The 18927-nt window shown below is 36.5% G+C and overlaps 1 long non-coding RNA gene across 1 annotated transcript in view; it reads right to left on the bottom strand.

Annotated features, from left to right (window-relative positions):
* The window catches only part of LOC105536174, a 73488-nt gene that overhangs the window by 1833 nt on the left and 52728 nt on the right, over positions 1-18927 (bottom strand). The gene's annotated exons all lie outside the window — the stretch shown is intronic.

The following is an 18927-nucleotide window of genomic DNA, read 5'->3' as shown; positions in this document are numbered from 1 at the left end:
TAATCATTTTTCTGTGTTGGGAACATTTTAGGTCCTCTCTTCTAGCTATTCTGAAATGCATTTAATACATTGTTGCTAACTATAGTCACCCTACTCTGCTATCTAACATTTGAGCTTCTTCTTTCCATCTAACTGTATGTTTGTACCCACTAACTAACCTTTCTTCAGCTCCCCTTCTCCCTATACTGTCATCATTCTACTGTCGACCTCCATGATATTCATTTTTTTAGCTTCCACTTAAGAATGCAAACATGTGCTATTTGTCTTTCCGTTCCTGGCTTATTTCACTTAATGACCTCCAGTTCCATCCATGTTGATGCAAATGACATGATTTCATTCTCTTTTAGTGACTCTTTTCAAAAAGTTTGAGATTTCACCTAACTTAGAGAATAAAATATAGAATCAGTTACACACAGCTTCAGAAAAAAAGCTCAGGTCTTAGAATGTGCCTTTCCTCCATGGTATCTGTGGTCATCAGGTTTAATGCTACTTTTTGCTGGGACTTGGTATCTCAACAAAGAGCATCTTGCAGTACAAATATTTACATCAGACTTTCTAAGTGTGGTTGGCTTCTGAGCAACTGCAAGCTCCTAAGATCACACTGTCATGTATTCATGAAACAACTCTGAATTTTAACCAACCACTGGGAAGAAAAACCAGTGGCAACAGGATCTTGAAAATGAGAAATAAACCACAAGTTAGAAACAGATACTGCTATCACTGCCACCACTTCGTTCTTTGGGACAAACCAATGACACTTTTCAGTACAACACACTGACAGTCATGAAGTACTGACACTAGATGTTGCTGATAAAATATTTTATATTTTATTGCTTTCTCGCCCAGATATATCTACAGAAGGCATTTTTCCAAAAAAGAAAAAAAGCATTTTGAATTTTAAATATTCAATCGTTAGGAAGATCTCTACAAAATCAGGAGCAAACATTTGCAAGAGTCTTGGGCAGAGGTGTAAGTTTTACATAATAATTTGTTACTGTCTTACAAAAAAGAATTGTAAATTTTAAATCATATTTCCATAAAATAAATGTAATGATACAGTGACTTTTACTGCAGTGATAAATCCTTAGCACCTACTTAGCATGTGGCAAGATAATGAATAGATCTAATTAAACATTATTTTGGCATTCAAGCTGTCTTTTGCTATAGACAATGTTTAGACTATAAGAAAATCTGTCATGTCTTGCTACAAAAACAAAAAACAAAGCCATACATGAAATAATTTTGCTGCTGAATAATGGTCTTATAGAAAAATTTTTAAAAATATTCACTACATAAATAAAAAAATGGGGATGGCGTATAACTATTCCTGCATTCTGCTAAAAGATAGAAAAATAAATATTTCTTAGTGTTCCCTTCCCCAAAATCAAAACTCATTTTTTTCCAACTCTGCCTAAGGATATTGTTAATCAGATAGTTAATAACTTAAGTATTACAAAATTTGTAATTAAAAAAAATCTGCTCCCTTTGTTCATTCACACAATCATTCATTCCACAAATATCTACTAAGCATTAACTATGAACCAGACACTGTTCTACGTATTACACACAACAGCAGTAAAAAGGTCTATGCTCTCATGGAGCATACATTCTCGGGGGGATGAAACTCAATAAACAAAAGACTACATGAGATAGTGGAAAAGGGTTATGCAAAGAACTAAGACAGGTTCAATGACTCAGTGAATGGATTGTCAGGAAAAGCCCCGAGGGAGCAACAGTTAAGCACTGACTTAATGTCACAAAAAGGGGAAAAGAAATCTGGATAGAGAGAGTGGATGGTTAGTTTAAAGGCTCTAAGCCTGGCATATTTGAAAGAGATGAAAGAAGGCCTCTGTGACTAGAGTATGGTAGGATGAGAGGAAAACAGTTGTAGAAGTAGAAAAGTCAACTAGGGTTAGATTTATAAGTCAGATAATGAACTTTGGATTTTATTCTAAGTGCTATGGAAAGCCACTGGAAGACACTGACAGGATCTGAATTACATTTTTATACTTTAAGAAAATGAATCTAGCCAGTGTGGAGAATGGATTGTAAAGGGTCAAGGGTGGACAAGCAGGAGAAAAGCAAAGAGGCTGCCACAGTTGTCTGAGTGAAAGATGATGGTGGCAAAGACGGGAGGTGTGGCAGAGATGGAGAGAAGTGAGCAGATTGGGGATACGTTCTGGAGGGGAGGAAGTGTCAACGGGGCTCACTGATGATAGACTGGAGGGGAGGTGGGGTATTGTTAAGTGAAGGAAAGAGAAAAACTGAGGATGACTGCAAAGGCAGCAAAGTTGTTTTTTCTGACTGTATATTTTAGACACTATATGAAAAGTCAGTGAATGTGGAGATGAAATGGAGAAAGAGGTGGAGATGAAGATTTATGGCTGACTGGTATACGGTGTACAAAGAGCCTTGGAAGTGAATGAGGCAACTTACACACACACACACACACACACACACACACACACACACACACACCCCAGACAGACTCTGTGACTTCAACAATGCCAGCTGTGTGCCTAGTCCTATGCTCGGTATATCTGTGGGAAAAACAGATCTTTGTCTTCAGGGAGCTTCTAGCAGAGAAGACAAGTGCAAACAAAATAAATAATGTAGTACATTAGAAGGTGGTAAGTGCTATGAAAGAAAAACTAGAGTGTGGCACAGGAGTGTGGCTAGGGTAGTGAAATTAAACAGGGGTCAGGATAAGCATCATTCAAAAGGTGAGACATGAGCAAAAAGGGAACAAAAAGACAGGCAGAGGAAAAGGTCAGTGTTAAGACCCTGAGGTAGGAATACATAACATCTTCCAAAATAAGTATTGCCGATATATTTGAAAAATAGCCAGAACAGTATGGGAGACTGGTCTGAATGGGAGATCAGTAGGATCAGAGCAGTGAGAAAACGGCCAGAAAAGGAATGGTCATGAAAGCAGCATGAAACCCAGAAGGGTATGATGTCATAGAAGTCAGGAGAAAAGGGTGTTAAGGTCCAACGATGCTGAATGCTGCCAAAAAGTAAAGTAAGATCTGAACAGAGAGGTCCCCAGTGTTGGAAGTGCAGTGTGGAGTCAGTGGGGAAGAGAGCTAACTCTACAGAACGGCAGAGAAGGAGGGACAGCTGGCAGGAGGTATATTCACTTCTAAACATAATAGGACAGGTTGGCTCTTGGGATTTAACTAAATTATTACTCTATCACAGCCAGTGAACAAGGATTTGAAAGTTTTAATTATGTCAACATGGTCAATCAGTGCTGGAATAAAAAAAAACTCATTTTATTTTCTCAATTACAAACTATGAAAAAAAAAATCACTTCTCTAAGCTATTTCTCTAAAAATAAACAGAGAAAACAAGTTAAAAACTCATAAGCCAGAGTAGCAGCTTTGGCAGCAACACGATAGCAGCCACCATTTGTTGAGACCCACTCTGGGTGTTGTGGATACGTTAATCGTCTTTTGTTTGTACAGGAATATTGTCACAGAGGTTTTACTATTCATACTGTGTATGAGCAAAGGTAAAACAGGGTTTCACTGCTAGGAAATGGCAGGAAGGGATTAGAAGGAGCTTATGCTTTTCCACTTTGCCACAGTATCCCTCTTTTATTCACACCTGCTTAGAATAAGAGATCACATAGGGGTAGGTTTTCTTCTTGCTTTGTAAGAGACTCTTGCTAGCTAGATATGGCATTTTTTATTCTTTATGACATCAGGAATTATGTTAGTTACCTTAATGCTCTATCGGAAAAATTACAAATTACTTGTTGATAGTTTGTGGTTCAAATTTTTTCACTATATGCATTTAACATATACAAGATTTTACAGTCTAAACACCTATGAAAAATCTACTATTAAATTGTCTTTACATGTTAATTGAAAACATTTGATTGAAATAGTTAATCCTTAATCAGTACTGACATATAAAATATAATCTGTTGACAACTGAGAAAGGAAGATGACAGATTTTTCAAAAAGTTTAGAAAAGACTCACAAGATCTCAAGTTGTAGAAACAAAATACTCTTCAAGAAATCACTCAATAAAATACTGTTCAATGTCACAGAAAAAAACATAACTATTGCTTTTTGAAAACTGAAACTAGATAGATACACTTCAATCATCTCAATTAGTGTAGGTAAGGCAAACACCAGATGCTCATTAAGCAAAGTTATATAAATAGCAACAAAGAGAAAGATGCCAAAGTAAACAGAATAATCAATAGAGAATGGCTTCACAAATTAAAGTTCATCTGTAGTATGGAACACATCATGCAGCTGTCAAAAATACACATACACACATACATATATATACACACACACATATATATACACACACATGCACACATATACATACATATATACCTAAAAGGCAGGTAACACAACAGTATATGTTAATAGCCTAGATAAAGGCTACTTTTTTTTTTTTTTTTTTGGAGACAGGGTCCCTCTCTCACTCAGGCTGGAGTGCAATGGTGCAATCTTGGCACACTGCTGCAGCCTCCACCTCCTGGGCTCAATCAATCTTCCCACCTCAGCTCCCAGAGTAGCTGAGACTACAGGTGTGTGCCACCAGGCCCCGCTAAATTTTTGTATTTTTTTTTGTAGAGACAGGGTCTCGCCATGTTGCCTAGGCTGGTCTCGAACTCTGGACTCAAGTGATCCGTCTGCCTTGGCCTTCCAAAGCGCTAGGATTACAGGAATGAGCTATCACTCACCCAGTCTCCTTACTTTATATCCTTTTGTGCTATATGAATTGTTCTGATAAGCATGTATTAGTTATGTAGTTAACAATTAAAAAGAAAGAAAAGAAATGGGGGAAAAAGAGGTTGTGGGAGGAAGGGAAAGGAAATAAAAAGGGAAATAACAGGAGCCAGGAATCAGATGACAGGTACACATGCTAGCAGTGTGGTATGGAGAGATCTGGAGTGTGATGGTTCAGGTTCAAGTCCTAGTCCTGTTACTAACGTTGTGCAAGTTAAACTCCAAGGTTCAGAGCTTTCGTCTATTTAATAGTCTTACTACAGTAAGACTGTTTCTCACCCTACAGAATTATTGTGAACATCACCACGAGAAAATTTTTGAAATGTGACAAATACAGTGTCTGGTACAGTATAAATACCCAATAAACGGTAGCTATTTCATGTTTTGAAATTAAAATGCTAAAGAAAACAGTTTTACCTGTAAATCATTTGCTTTCTATAATCTTAAAGTATATTTGATATAAACCCTTTTCATCAGTTTTAAAAAGTAGGTAGTAATATGATCACAAAGCCAGTTCAGTAGAACATATGCTGGTGGTACTACTAGAAATGTATTTCATCTGAGATTTCCAATTCCAGCTTTACAAGTCCCTAGAGCACTTGTCCTTGTTCATACAACTCTGAATCCGAAAATCTGTGCCTCTGATCCAGAGATTTCAATATTCAATTTGTCTGTATAATAAAACTGGTAAATACCTGTACCTCCTGAAGTCACTCTGCAGCAGATAGGTAAAAGGAGGATATAAAGGAGGGGCACAATCTCTAGACCATTCTTTCATATTTAAAAAAATCAGTTGGTAGGGATGTAAATTTGTACAACCTCTATGGAAATCAGTATGAAGATTTCTCAATGAACCAGAAATAGAACTACCAGGCAATCTAGCAATCCCACTACTGGGTATCTATCCAAAGGAAAAGAATTCATTATATAAAAAAGATACATGCACTTGTATGTTTATTGTAGCACCATTCACAATAGCAAAGATACGGAATCAATCTAACTGTCCATCAATGGAGGACTGAATAGTTAATGTGCATATACACAATGGAATACTATTCGGTCATGAAAAAGAATAAAATCATGTATTCTGCAGCAACATGGATGGAACTGGAGGTCATTATCTTAAGTGAAACAACTCAGACACAGAAAAGACAAATACTGCAGTTCTCACTTACAAGTGGGAGCTAACTAATGTGTACACATGGAAGCAGAGTATGGAATGAAGGACAATGGTGACTGACACGGTTTGGATATTTGTTCTACCCCAGTCTCATGCTGAAATGTAATCCCCAAGGTTGGAGGTGAAGCCTGGTGGGAGGCGTTTGGATCACGGCGGTGGATCCCTCATGGCTTGGTGCTGTAGTAGCAACAGTGAGTGAGTTCTCATGAGATCTGGTTGTTAAAAGTGTGAGGCACCTCTCTTCCTGCCATTCTTTTAAAGCTCCTGCTCTGGCTCTGTGACATGCCTGCTCCTGCTTTGCTTTCCGCCATGAGTAAAAGCTCTGTGAGGCCTACCCAGAAGCAGAGTAAATGCCAGCACCATGCTTGGACAGCCTTGCAGAACCATGAGCCAATTAAACTTCTTTTCTTTATGAATTATCCAGCCTCAGATATTTCTTTATAGCAATGCAAGAATGGTCTAATACAGGGCCTCAGGTGGATGGGAGGGTAGGAGGAGGGTGGATAACGGGAGGTTGCTTGGTAGGTACAATGTGCTGGGAGGCTGTCTGGTGGGTACAATGTGTGTTGCTCCAGTGATAGATGCACGCTGAAGGCCCTGATTTTACCACAGTGCAATACATATCAATGTAGTAAAACTGTACTTGTACCCTATGATTACATACAAATTAAAAAAATCAAAACTCTAAATCAGAATAAATGTCCAAGTATAAAATTCATACCTAACTTTTCATTTGAAAGTAAGAAATTGATTAAAAAGTTAAACTGCCTTCTCACAGCAACCTAATTTAATCAACATTATTTGCTTTTAAAATCTTGGCTTCATGTGTTCCCAACATGGGGAATTACCTTAATAAGCATAAAGTATCTTAATAAACAAAGTCTTACCTAATGAAGCATCATTCTTGTGAATCTTACTATAATATACCCCTCTTCTAAGTATTAAGACTTTCCTTCTCTAAAAATCAAAACCACATTAATATTGTACCCTCTTATGTTTAAAGTTGACTTACACGTTACTGTCCTTGGATTTATGCACCTCATAAACACTCCAAAACCTAATCTACAATTTAAAAGTCTAATATCTGAAACAGGGGTCAACAAATTTATTCTGTACAGGACCAGATAGTAAATATTTCAGGCCTTGTGGACTGAACAGTCTGTCAAAACTATCAACTTTGCTACAGTGAGAAAGTCGCCATAGACATTACATAAACAAACGAGTATGGCTACATTCCAACAAAGCTTTATTTACAAAAACAGGCAGCAGGCTGGATTTGGTCCACAAGCCACAGTTACTGACCCCTAATCTAAACTATTAGTTAAGTAGAATCTCTATGATAGTCTTATCACTCCTTAAAAGTTTAGTACCACAAGACTCTGACCAATTATTTACTAGATCATTTCACTTATTAATGATTAGTATTACTAATTTTGTAAGAATAAATTCTTTTCTTTCTTTCTTTTTTTTTTTTTTTTGAGATACAGGGTCTGACTCTGTGGCCCATGCTGCAGTACAGAGGTGCCATTTGGGCTCAATGCAACCCCTTCCACCTCCCAGGTTTAAGCAATTCTCCTGCCTTGGCCTCCTGAGTGGCTGGGACTACAGGCACATGCCACCACACCCGGCTAAATTTTTTTTGTATTTTGAGTAGAGACAGGGTTTCAACTATGTTGGCCAGGCTGGTCTTGAACTCCTGATCTCAAGTGATCTGCCTGCCTCGGCCTCCCAAAGTGCTGGGATTACAGGTGTGAGCCACTGTGCCAGGCCAAGAGTAAATTATTTTTTCTATTCTTATAATTTCATTAGGGTTCTCGTTAATATTTAATTTTTCATAATTCCACATTTCATTAACTAAAGTGAACTTAATCAGTCTTTCCTCATGAATCTCATTTTCTAAAATTTGTCCTTTTTACACCTTTGACTTCTCTCCAAGTTTCCTATGAAAAGTAGAAATGTCAGCACTTCTCTGTAATTATCTGCTTTTATAAAATTCAAAAGTAAAGCAAGCATTTACATGTTCACTTTTTCCTTCATTAAAATTAAAAATAAAAATACTAAAAATTTTTTTTTTAATTCAAGTCAACTGTTAATAAAGATATCCTTTTAAAGTATGGTAGCTAGCCTCTAAGATGACCCTCAATGATCCCCAGCCTATACACGGACGATACAAGGGTATGCACACCCTTGTATAGTCCCCTCCTGCAATGAATCAAGACTGGCCTTTTTCACCAATAAAATATGACAAAAGTGACACCCAAAGCTAAGTCATAATGGCAGTGTAGCTTCTGCCTTGCTCTCTTGGGCTTGGTCACTATGGACAAAGCCAACCACCATGTCATGGGTCACGCAGCCTTGTGCAGAAAAACCAACTACCCACCCTCAACTTGCCAGACACGTGATCCTCCAGCATGAGCTTTCAAGCTTCCAGAGACTAAAGCCTTAGGCTCATAAGGCTCATACAACCTCGTAAGAGAACCTGAGCCAGATCCTCCAGCATGAGCTTTCAAGCTTGCAGAGACTAAAGCCTTAGGCTCATAAGGTTCATACAATCTCATAAAAGAATCGGAGCCAGAACTACCTAACCAAGCAGCTTGAGAATTCCTGACTCACAGTAACAGGGAATGTTAATAAATGATTATAGCATTATGTTTGGAGGTAATCTGAGAAAACAGTTGATATTCCTGTATCTAATTAGGTTACAACGTATCTTATTTTGTATAACTGAATATTTTGGTTCTTGGCAGCAGCAGTTGAAAAACAATCATCTATATTGCAATAAGATGAGTTTAGGGGACAAGACTGACAACAACAACCACCAGTTAGGCTGCATGGTAGTGATGGATGCTAGGCTGTTCATTCAACAACACTCAACATTAACTCAAAGCATTCAGTGCAGGAAGCTGTGTGCCAGGCTATTAAAGTATCACAGTTTGATTTCTACATACTGGTCTATGACCCACAGTTATATGCAAGAAACAATCCCTACTTCACTCCCATTCTTGCCCATGTAAATCTCACTGTTTCACAGGGCACTGTGTTTTTAAATCTTGGTCTGACCCATTAGTGGATAATGATGTTTGCTACCAGTACTTTAAAATAACAAAACAGAAGAGAAGGTATAGGTGGCAAAGAGAAGAAAGTATTTTCATTTTAGTATTATATAAAGTGGATAGTGGATCATCCAATAATATTTATTTCTTATTGTGGGTAATGGTCAAAAAAAAATTAAAATAAATGACATAAAATACCAAATATGTTTGTATCATAGGAAACTAATTAGTCATCACACTCATCCAGTTAGCCGCCAGCTCATTTTCCTTTTCCAACTTCTCTTTTGCCTGCCCTTTAAATAGCTGGGCTTCACTGCTCATTTTGTTTTCACACTGATATTTTTAAATTCCTGTGAAAACTGGCTCTGGCTCAGTTGCTTTTTTCCTAATCTCAGATCTGCTTATCTTGAGAGGGTTGAGAATAGGAAAGTCTCTTCTCCTTTGGGACATTCCATTTAAAACACACCTAATGGTTGTCTCACAAGAGTAAGGCAAGTAATAAAAGGAAGATCAGATAGGGAACTTGCAATAACACTGAGATAACTGAAATTTCTGGCTAAATGAATCATCTTCAGTTCTCCAACATGCTAGAAATAATTAGATATGCTGGGCTTTCAAGGTTAATTTTTAACTCTAGAATGTCCATGCAATAATTGTATTTCCTACTAAGACTTTTAGATTATTATCACCCATGTGCAGCACGTAAAGCTCTCTGATTTCGTGACGAGAGCCACAGATGTAGTACACATCTTGAATGCAGTAAGTTATCTCCCAGCTTTCTCTCCTGCAGCACGTGGCACAGTGCTTTGCGTTAACCTGAATAAATGAGTATCTTTCAAAAAAATTATTTGGGGAATTCAAAGACCAAAAAAGGAAATATTTATCCAACTGATAATTCATTTACTTATTTGCAATGCTTCAAGAGAAAGGCATTATTATCCATAAGGAAGTTTTCCTAGCTTTAAACCAGTATTTCTATCACTGAAAACATAATTACCAGTAAATATAACAATATATTTCCTAAAACTTTTTAACAAGATGAAGGAGGATTTCAAGATTGGGTTTTTTTCTATCAAAAGGTGAAGTGAAGCTGACACTAAAAGTAAGACTTCAAAGAGTAAGACTCAGCTGAATAATAACTTTCAAAATATACGACACAAGGAGGAAATGAAGATGCAACATGTTGTAAGCAGATTTTAACAATTAATAAAGAAACAGATTAATGTCTTTGGAAAAGCGTAGAAAAGCAAGTAACCAAATTCCACTAGAATGAGATCAAGAATAGAAAGGGGGGGGCATTAAATCACAAAAGCTCTAATGAAAGGAAAATTCTGCCTGCTGTCAAAAGAGCCTTTTCCTAAGCAACATTCCCATTTTTATTAATTTTCAGAAAGGAGTTATTTATGTCAATAAAATTTTAGCAGTTATGTCACCTAGTCCTATCACTGGTCTACACAAGACTCGAGAGCAGTCTGTTTAATGGTCTGAATAGCATGAATATGTTGATAAGTGTCAAATTGATTTTCCTAACCCATTCCTGAGTTCCAGACTGGTATACCAAACTTCCTGCCTGAAATTTCCACTGGTTTTCCCACAACCATCTCAAACTTAACCTACCAAAACCAAATCTCTTGTTGATCTCCAACCTTCAATACACAACTCCTCCCTGACCCCCTGCCCTTTCCCCGAAAAGAACATTTTTTCCTATTTCTAAGCATCAAATCAGCTGCAACAATTCAGGGACAGTGCCTGTTTCATTCATCACTGTGACCCCAAAAGCTACCAGAGGTCTTGGTGCATAATAAAAACTCAATAAACATTGGTCATTGAAAGGCTTCCTTTTACATTTAATCCCGTTTACCGTTAAGTATATATAATGCCTTTATACATAAATTATAAATGCAAACAATGACAAGGTAAAATAAAAAATGAATTTAATTTGAAAAAGGAATATAATCTAAATCAACATAATATGTATTATAAATCTGTTCTTTTGTCTTTAGGGATTACAAGTTTATTAATACAGTACTTTCATAAGTTGAATCTGCAAAATAAGACCTTAAAGGTAAACAAGCATCATGGTCTGATACAGTTATTCCATTGAAATATTTACTCTAAGTTGGCCATTGCCAGAAGCATCAATAAAATTTCAGAACTGGGAACATCATTTCTAATCTAATATGACTGAAATCTTTACATGAAAGACAGATTAATGAAATTTTAGTATTTTAAGTTGTTCTTATCTTCCTGTATTTTTCTTTCTCATACATTCATTATACTAGAAGTATAATTTTTGTCTTTTCAAAGTAAAAATAACATGCTGACCTCAGATTTTATTCATGAAAAAAATGTATTAAGATAGGATGAAAGAAAGAGGAGGGAAATAACAATTTTGGGGGAAGATAAGAGCAGAGAGGATTGGTAATTTTAAATTGCCTTTGTAATTCTACTTCAAAGTCCTTATGTCCTTAATATTAAAGTAAAATTCTAGTCTGGACACTTCTTTACTCTTGACTCTATTTGCACCTGCTCTTGACAACCTAGTAATGTTCAAACCTGCATATGTGTGAAGTGGCCACACTTTGCTTACCACCCAATCAACTTCAATTTTTTTCTATTTTTCATAATGACCTTGATGAGAATGGCAATGTTCCAACAGGTGGCAGACCAAAAATGGTTTTCATTGCTTGAAGAAAAAAAACACAAATATAAGTAATTTCTTAAAGAATCTTAGCAAACAAGTAGTTGTTTCTGTGAAGCTTGGTCAGCCACCACTTACCAAGCACTTTATCTGAAGAAATGTTTCTCACCCAACTGGGAAAGAAACCTAAATTGAAACAGATCACATTAAAAAAAAAAATTAAAATGGTCTAGTTTCATTTTCATAAAAATATGTTCCTGTATGTTACCTTTATGGGTTCTACACCTCAGTAAGGTAGAAACACTCATTCATCTCCATTACCATTCTTTTCCTACTTCTCTAAGTGTTTCATTTAAAAGCATCGGACAGGAACACTGAGGACTTATCTATATTCTAGTCCCCTTCTACACTAAAAAGATCTGACTTTTATATCCAGTAGGATATTGCAGAACTGGCAAAACGACCTCTGAGCTAGGTCACTGAAGCCCTTTGGCTTCTCTTTGCTTTCTCTTGGGTCACTCACTAGGGGTAAAGCCAAGCACCATGACTGAAGAACTGAAGCCACCTGCCAATAACCTGGATCAACCTGGAAACGGTTCCTCTAGCCCCAGACAACCCTGCATCTCAACTGTAATTAAGACCAACATCTTAACTATAATCTCCTAAGAGAACCTGAGCCAGAACCACCCAGCTAAGTCACTTCCATAATTCCTGACTCACAGAAACTGAGATATTAAATACTTACTGTTGACTAAGACACAATATTTCCTCAGTTTTCATTCATCATGTGTATTACCAATTTGAAGTTCAGTGTATCTAGAAATTTTAGATTTAGATAGGAAAATACTTTGCAATCCAAACCTGGAGTGCAAAAAGTCAGATCTAGACACAGCAGAAGTGGGCTTTTGGAACTCCATTTATAAGACCTCACATATGTTAACTTGCTTCTAATGGCCAGAATGCTACTAGACAAGGCACTTTAGAGTGCTGATAAAGACAGTCATACAGAAGATGCTCATTACATGCTTGATAAATCAGTGAACCAATAAATGTAGTTGGAATAAAAGAAACTATAATGCCATGGGTGGTTAGAGTCAGAGTACACACATCTTTGTAATTACTTATTTACAACATCTCTTTCAACCACCAGAGGGCAGAAACAGCATATTGTTATTCCTTGACCTTCTGATTTAACAAAGCATTTAGAAGGAATAAAATATAAATTCTGCACAAAAAGAGAGAGAGAGAAAGGCATCCTTCTTAATAAATAGGAACATATTAAATTCTGCATACAATGCCCAAAAAAGCTTATAGATGAAAGCTCAGTTAGAATATAGGACTTCAAGGGATAGACAAAAATCATAAATGGTATTCTAAAAAAGGAAGAAAGCAAAAAACAAGAGGCTGAGAGCTTTGGGTCAGTTTCAAAAAAAACATGACTAGAGGGAATGTAGACTGACCTCAATTTAAATCTAAACTTTTTACTCTTACTCCATTTCTTCTAGCTACTAATTAGAAAGCAGTTGGTATTATTCTATAGAAAAAAGTAAATTTGGTCTACTAAATTCAAGCTCATTTTCAGCTATTCACATGTTATCACAATCCAACTTTCTTGTTTTATTTCATCAAAACGAACATCACTGTGAACCTGCCAGGAGCTACCATCTACTGCTAAGTGCAGTGCCCAGAAAGAAATAATCACCCTCACTGTGGCCAACCTAACTTAGACCTAGTATCTGACTGCAGATGTGACAATGCCCTTTGATATTATATATCAAGTACTTCCCAACTGCTCTGTTATTTTTAATGGTACCGCCCAGCAAAGTTTATTGAATTATCTTTCTATATATCGTCATTTTCTACTGAATTGAAAGCTTACTCTTAACAAAATTAGCACAGCCATTGTCTTTTTCCTTCAAGTTACCTAACTAAGCTAGAGCCAGGGACAACTAGCCTTATATTAGTATTTTATGGGACCTCTGGCAAATTATGTTGTATGTATGGGTTTATGGTCTGAGTCCTAAGATACATATGCAGTTGGCAAGTATATTTATAAGCCTAGAGAGACAGATAGCAAATGAAATGCAATCCAATTATTTCACAAAGGATATTCTTATGAAAGACACTGAAGATAAATGTGTTAATTCTTGATTAATCTAAAAGGCATTAATAAAAATATCCCATCCCCTCAACTACAATAAATAACAAGATTTTACATGTATGTGTGTGTATTAACTAATGGCTATCCTTGGAACAACTTGATCTTTATTACTTTTTGGTTCATTGGGCCCCTACAGATACAGAGACTCCCAAATCATTTGCATTCTTTAAGATATGTTAAGTACACAGGCATTCTTCAGGGAAATGGGACTCTTCCAGCCTCAATCAATTTGTATCAGAAAATCCAATACAAATTAGCTTAAGCAAAAGGAGGGAATGTATTGGTTCAATTAATTTAAAAATTCAGGAGTAGATTCAGAAACGGTTAGACCCAGAGACTCAACTAATACGATCAAGTGTGTATCTATCTGTCTCTGTTCTTTACCTCCTACCCTTCTCCCTCCTCCTCTCAGGCCATCCCTACCCCACCTCTCTCTGTCTTTCTCTCTGTTATTGCCCCATGAGGACAGCTTTAGGCTGACATCTTTACAGCTTCAAATCCAGCATAAGACATTCTCAATCTCCAAAGCTTAAGGAAAGTCCCAGGATCTAGTCTTACTGGTCCAGCTTACATAACGTGCACACCCCTGGTCAATGACTAGGATCAGGAGGCATGGAACAAATAATACTGACCAGACCTGAGTATAATAACAAGTACTGGATAAGGAGTTTTTCTCCAAGGTAAATGTGAGTTAGATTCTCAGAAGAAACAGAAGATGGAGAGGGCACAAAAGAAATGTATGCCATCTCTGTATCACAGTTTCAAAGAGGTCCATGAATCTCCTCTCCAAAGTTAAGAACCAATGTTAAAAATTTCACAGTTTCAAAGAGGTCCATGAATCTCCTCTCCAAAGTGAAGAACCAATGTTTAAAAAAAAAAAAAAAAAAGTATAAAGAAGAAGAAGTACATTTCTAAAAAGTCGATTTAAGTCTAACACTGCACTATATTGCTCACATTTAAGTAACTGATACCCTAATCAAATGCAGTGCCTTACTCTGCCTCCTCAACTTGTAAGCACTGCATTTGTCTCCACTGACTACATAACAATCACTTCTTGAAGTACTGTTTTGTCTTCTGACTGTGACTTCCAGGACCTGCATTAGTGGAGTTCCACCTCTCTGAGTTTTATAGGTATTCCCCAGTGTCCTCGCCTCTTTTTCTGTCTTATCACTTCTATTCAAATAACTCTCAAATAGTCATTTCCAGGCTAAAAATTCTTTGAAAAATTCCATTCCCACATTTTTAAAAACCAAATGTAGATCTCAAAACCGACAGCCACACTCAAAATACTCAAAACAAACATCACTTATTCTTTTCAACAAAATCAGCCTTTCCTACCTCTCAGTCTATCTGTGAAATAATCTGATCATTCAGACATTCTGTCTTCCATGAAGACTTCGTTCCCCTCTCTCCTCACAAGATGGGAGTATGCTTTCACGGCACCCTATCACTGGCATAGTACTGATCCCATTTCATTGTGATGACTGGCTTACTTACTGAGCTCTTACACTAGAATATAAACTCACTAGCAAGGGCATAGCTGTATCTCACATGTACACCCTACATGCCAAGTACAAATAGCCAGGACATAAAAAGTCCCCAGCAAATGTTTAATGAGAAAGAGGAAGAGGGATTCATTTTTATGAAAGATCTGTCAGCCAAAAAACCAGATTTTTGGAGGTTTACTATTCAAATAGACTGTGACTTGGTAAATAAGGTCTAAGCAACAAGACTGCAACCAAAATTTACAAAGCAAAAAGTCAGGGAATAGAATGAAAATTTGAAAATCACTACTTTCTTCTCATCTTTTTCATAGCCATTCCCTGAGGGTTTTTAAAATTACTTTTTAAATAATAATGGTAGATATTAAACACTAGGAAACTCCGTTCCTCCAAAGGACTAAAAACAACAGTCCATCCATAGGCACCCGATGTGGTTTCTGTAGAGGCCTTAACAAATTTTTCCTTATAAGACCAGGCACTGTAAACTTGTTTTGTTCATCTTGTGATGAAAGGACAACAGCTTTGTTTTGTGGGACCTTTATAGGCTCATGCCTGTAATCCCAGCACTTTGGGAGGCCAAGGCGGGTGGATCACCTGAGGTCAGGAGTCCAAGACCAGCCTGGCCAATGTGGTGAAACCCTGTCTCTACAAAAAAATATAAAAATTAGGTGGGCGTGGTGGTGAACACCTGTAGTTCCAGCTACTTGGGAGGCTGAGGCAGGAGAATCGTTTGAACCTGGCAGGCAGAGGTTGCAGTGAGCCAAGATCGTGCAACTACACTCCAGCCTGGGCAAGACTCCATCTCAAAAAATAAAAAACAAAAAAAGAAAGAAAAAGAAAAAAATGTTTCCTTGTAAGTATCAATCATCCCAGCTGCTGTCCCTTGAAACACCAAGAGATGGTCTTTTGGGGCAGAGCAGACAGAACTAACTCAGTCACTGAAACCCAAACCACTTGCTTCTCCATGACATGCCTCTTAACACTGAAGTGTCATTACAATCTGAATTTTGGTTTGAGAAACTCATTAGTATCAGTTTCTGTGACACTCAACATATTACTTAATATTCTAAATTTTCTCACTTGTAAAATGTTAATACTAATAATTATCCCACAGGGTTGCTGATAATAAGTGAACATGTAGGGAAAGGACCTAAAGCACAGTTGGTGCTCATGAGAGAGAATATATGATAACAGTGGCTCTCTGGAACTCATAGAGGAAACTAAAGTTTGCTGGCTTCACTGAGCTGACACCTCTTTCCAGAGTCAGCTGATAATGATAACAACTTTCTTTAATCTATACAAGGGAGATACTATTTATACTCATCTATCTGTCTGTCTGTCTGTCTGTCTATCTATCTATCTATCTATCTATCTATCTATGTAAAATACAATAATATTTCCTTTTCATGACTCAAGTTGTATATAATTTTAAACAAACTTGCACACTGAATTCATCCTTGCTGTTTCCCCCACTCTCCTTTTAATCTCCTTTAAGTCAATCATGTTTTGGTGTTTATTTTCACTAGTGGTTTTTAAACTTTAATTAGCAACAGCTCTGTTTCATTGCTCTTCAGAAATTCAACTCTAAAAAAACATAAACTTGTTTTGTTCATCTGTGATGAAATGACAACAGCTTTGTTTTGTGGGACCTTGAAAATAAACATTATTGTCTTTGATTTTCTTCTTCAGACTGTTCACACTGACACCAACAGTTGCAGTCTGTGTTGTTGTAGTATATTACACATAACCTTAGAAACTTTATCCTATTCAGTCTGGCATTTGACAGCAAATAAGAAAGTTAAATATGCTGTATTTCTAATATTTTACTTATACTTGTTGGGTTCAGTACTTATACTTATTTTTTCTTTATTTCCAAGCAGCAGACAAAATGTTTCTGGTATTTTATTTCTTCTCTATTACTTCTGTATAATTCTGATGGCAATAATGCAAGGCAACATTAATTCAATGTAAAGCAGGTACTAGAAATATGAAAAGGGGGAAGAGAAGGGTCTAGTCAATGCTACTTCATCTTGCTATTGTCAGAGTACTCAAATTTAGTTAAAAGTACATTTCAACTTCCATTTTTAAGCAAAATTACAAATAACATGGACATTTTCTTAAAACCACCTTGGTTCCATTAAATTTTGTCATTCATTTTAAAGTTCCCATATACAACATCTTTGCAAGAAACTAAAGCTCTTCCTTTAGGAAAGGATTGATGGAAATGATTAATCTATGAGAATACAGCACAATCAAAACATTAAAAATGCCAAAACTATTTGTCTCACTGGCAGTAACAAAAGAAAGTAATAGCTTGGATGGGAAAAAACAAACTGCTTCACAGCTCAAATTCTAGGAATGTAAAGAAAAAGTGCCCTCATCTGGCCAAACAAAAAACTTAAAATTTGAGGAGCATGTGTTAACTCTTGCTCAAGAGTAATTTTCTGGGCTTTAACTGGTATATAAATAGGTCTTTAAAAAAGTAAAAATAAATAATAATCCAACAACATAAATTTTTGCTGCCTTTAAAAAACTGTTCCCTGCTAAAAACAACTACTTAAACCATAAGATAGAAAGCAAATTACGTAATATATAATACCTTGAGAGCAAGGAATATGTAGCAGTAATCATCTTTGAGCACACCCAGATCTAGATACAGAATCCTCAGTTTTATTTCTGATGAAGCTAATGAATATAGTCGAACTGTAGTTGAATACAAATTGTCCCAACCAGCAAAAACATCCTTGACATTACCCATTACCTTACCTTAGTTGTCTTAGATAAATAATTTGTTCTCTAAAGGGCTTTTTTTTTTTTTTTTTTTTTGAGTCAGAGTCTCACTCTGTTTGTTGCCCAGGCTGGAGTGCAGTGGCGTGATCTCGGCTCCCTGCAACCTCTGCCTCCCGGGTTCAAGCAATTCCCGAGTCTCAGACTCCTGAGCAGCTGGGATTACAGACGCCTGAAACCACATCTGGCTAATTTTTTGTATTTTTCGTAGAGACGGAATTTTACCATGTTGGCCAGACTGGTCTCAAACTCCTGACCTCAAGTGATCCACCTGCCTAGGCCTCCGAAATTGCTGAGATTACAGGCATTAGCCACCATACTCGGCCCTAAAGGGCTTTTTAAAATTTTTAAAAAGGGTTGTTATTTTGATAATAACAACCAATACAGCCACATTAATACTTTTCAGTATCATCTTTTATTATGGTGAGTTAGTGGTATATTCAGTGGTATATTAAGACTTCAGAATCTTTATTTCAATGTTATACAATTATTGTGCTTCATTCAGCAAGAGATTTCAAAAACTTTAAAAGATAACACATTTTAGGTACTGTTGTTCTACTTCATTTAACCACATCCTTTTCCTTTAATAATCTTATCCTAGCGCTAAATTTAAGTTCCTTCGCAATCTAAGCAGAATTCAATTCTAATTCATACCAGTATTGGTCTGTGGCTATCCAACGTGCTATAGTCTTCCATTTCGTTATACCTAGGTTCAGGTCATCTCAAGTAAATAGTGAAATGTTACTACAGAGTTCTTTTTAATCTGATATTTTCCATTATATTAGAGAATCAAAATTGATTTTTTTTTTACAATTATTACAAGATAATTAGAAGATTTATATATGTGCT

This window comes from Mandrillus leucophaeus, unplaced genomic scaffold (genome assembly GCF_000951045.1).
Source record: "Mandrillus leucophaeus isolate KB7577 unplaced genomic scaffold, Mleu.le_1.0 Scaffold156, whole genome shotgun sequence".
NCBI classification, from domain to species: domain Eukaryota; kingdom Metazoa; phylum Chordata; class Mammalia; order Primates; family Cercopithecidae; genus Mandrillus; species Mandrillus leucophaeus.
Note: the sequence above shows the minus strand (reverse complement) of the source record. Positions and strands in the feature narration are given on the sequence as shown.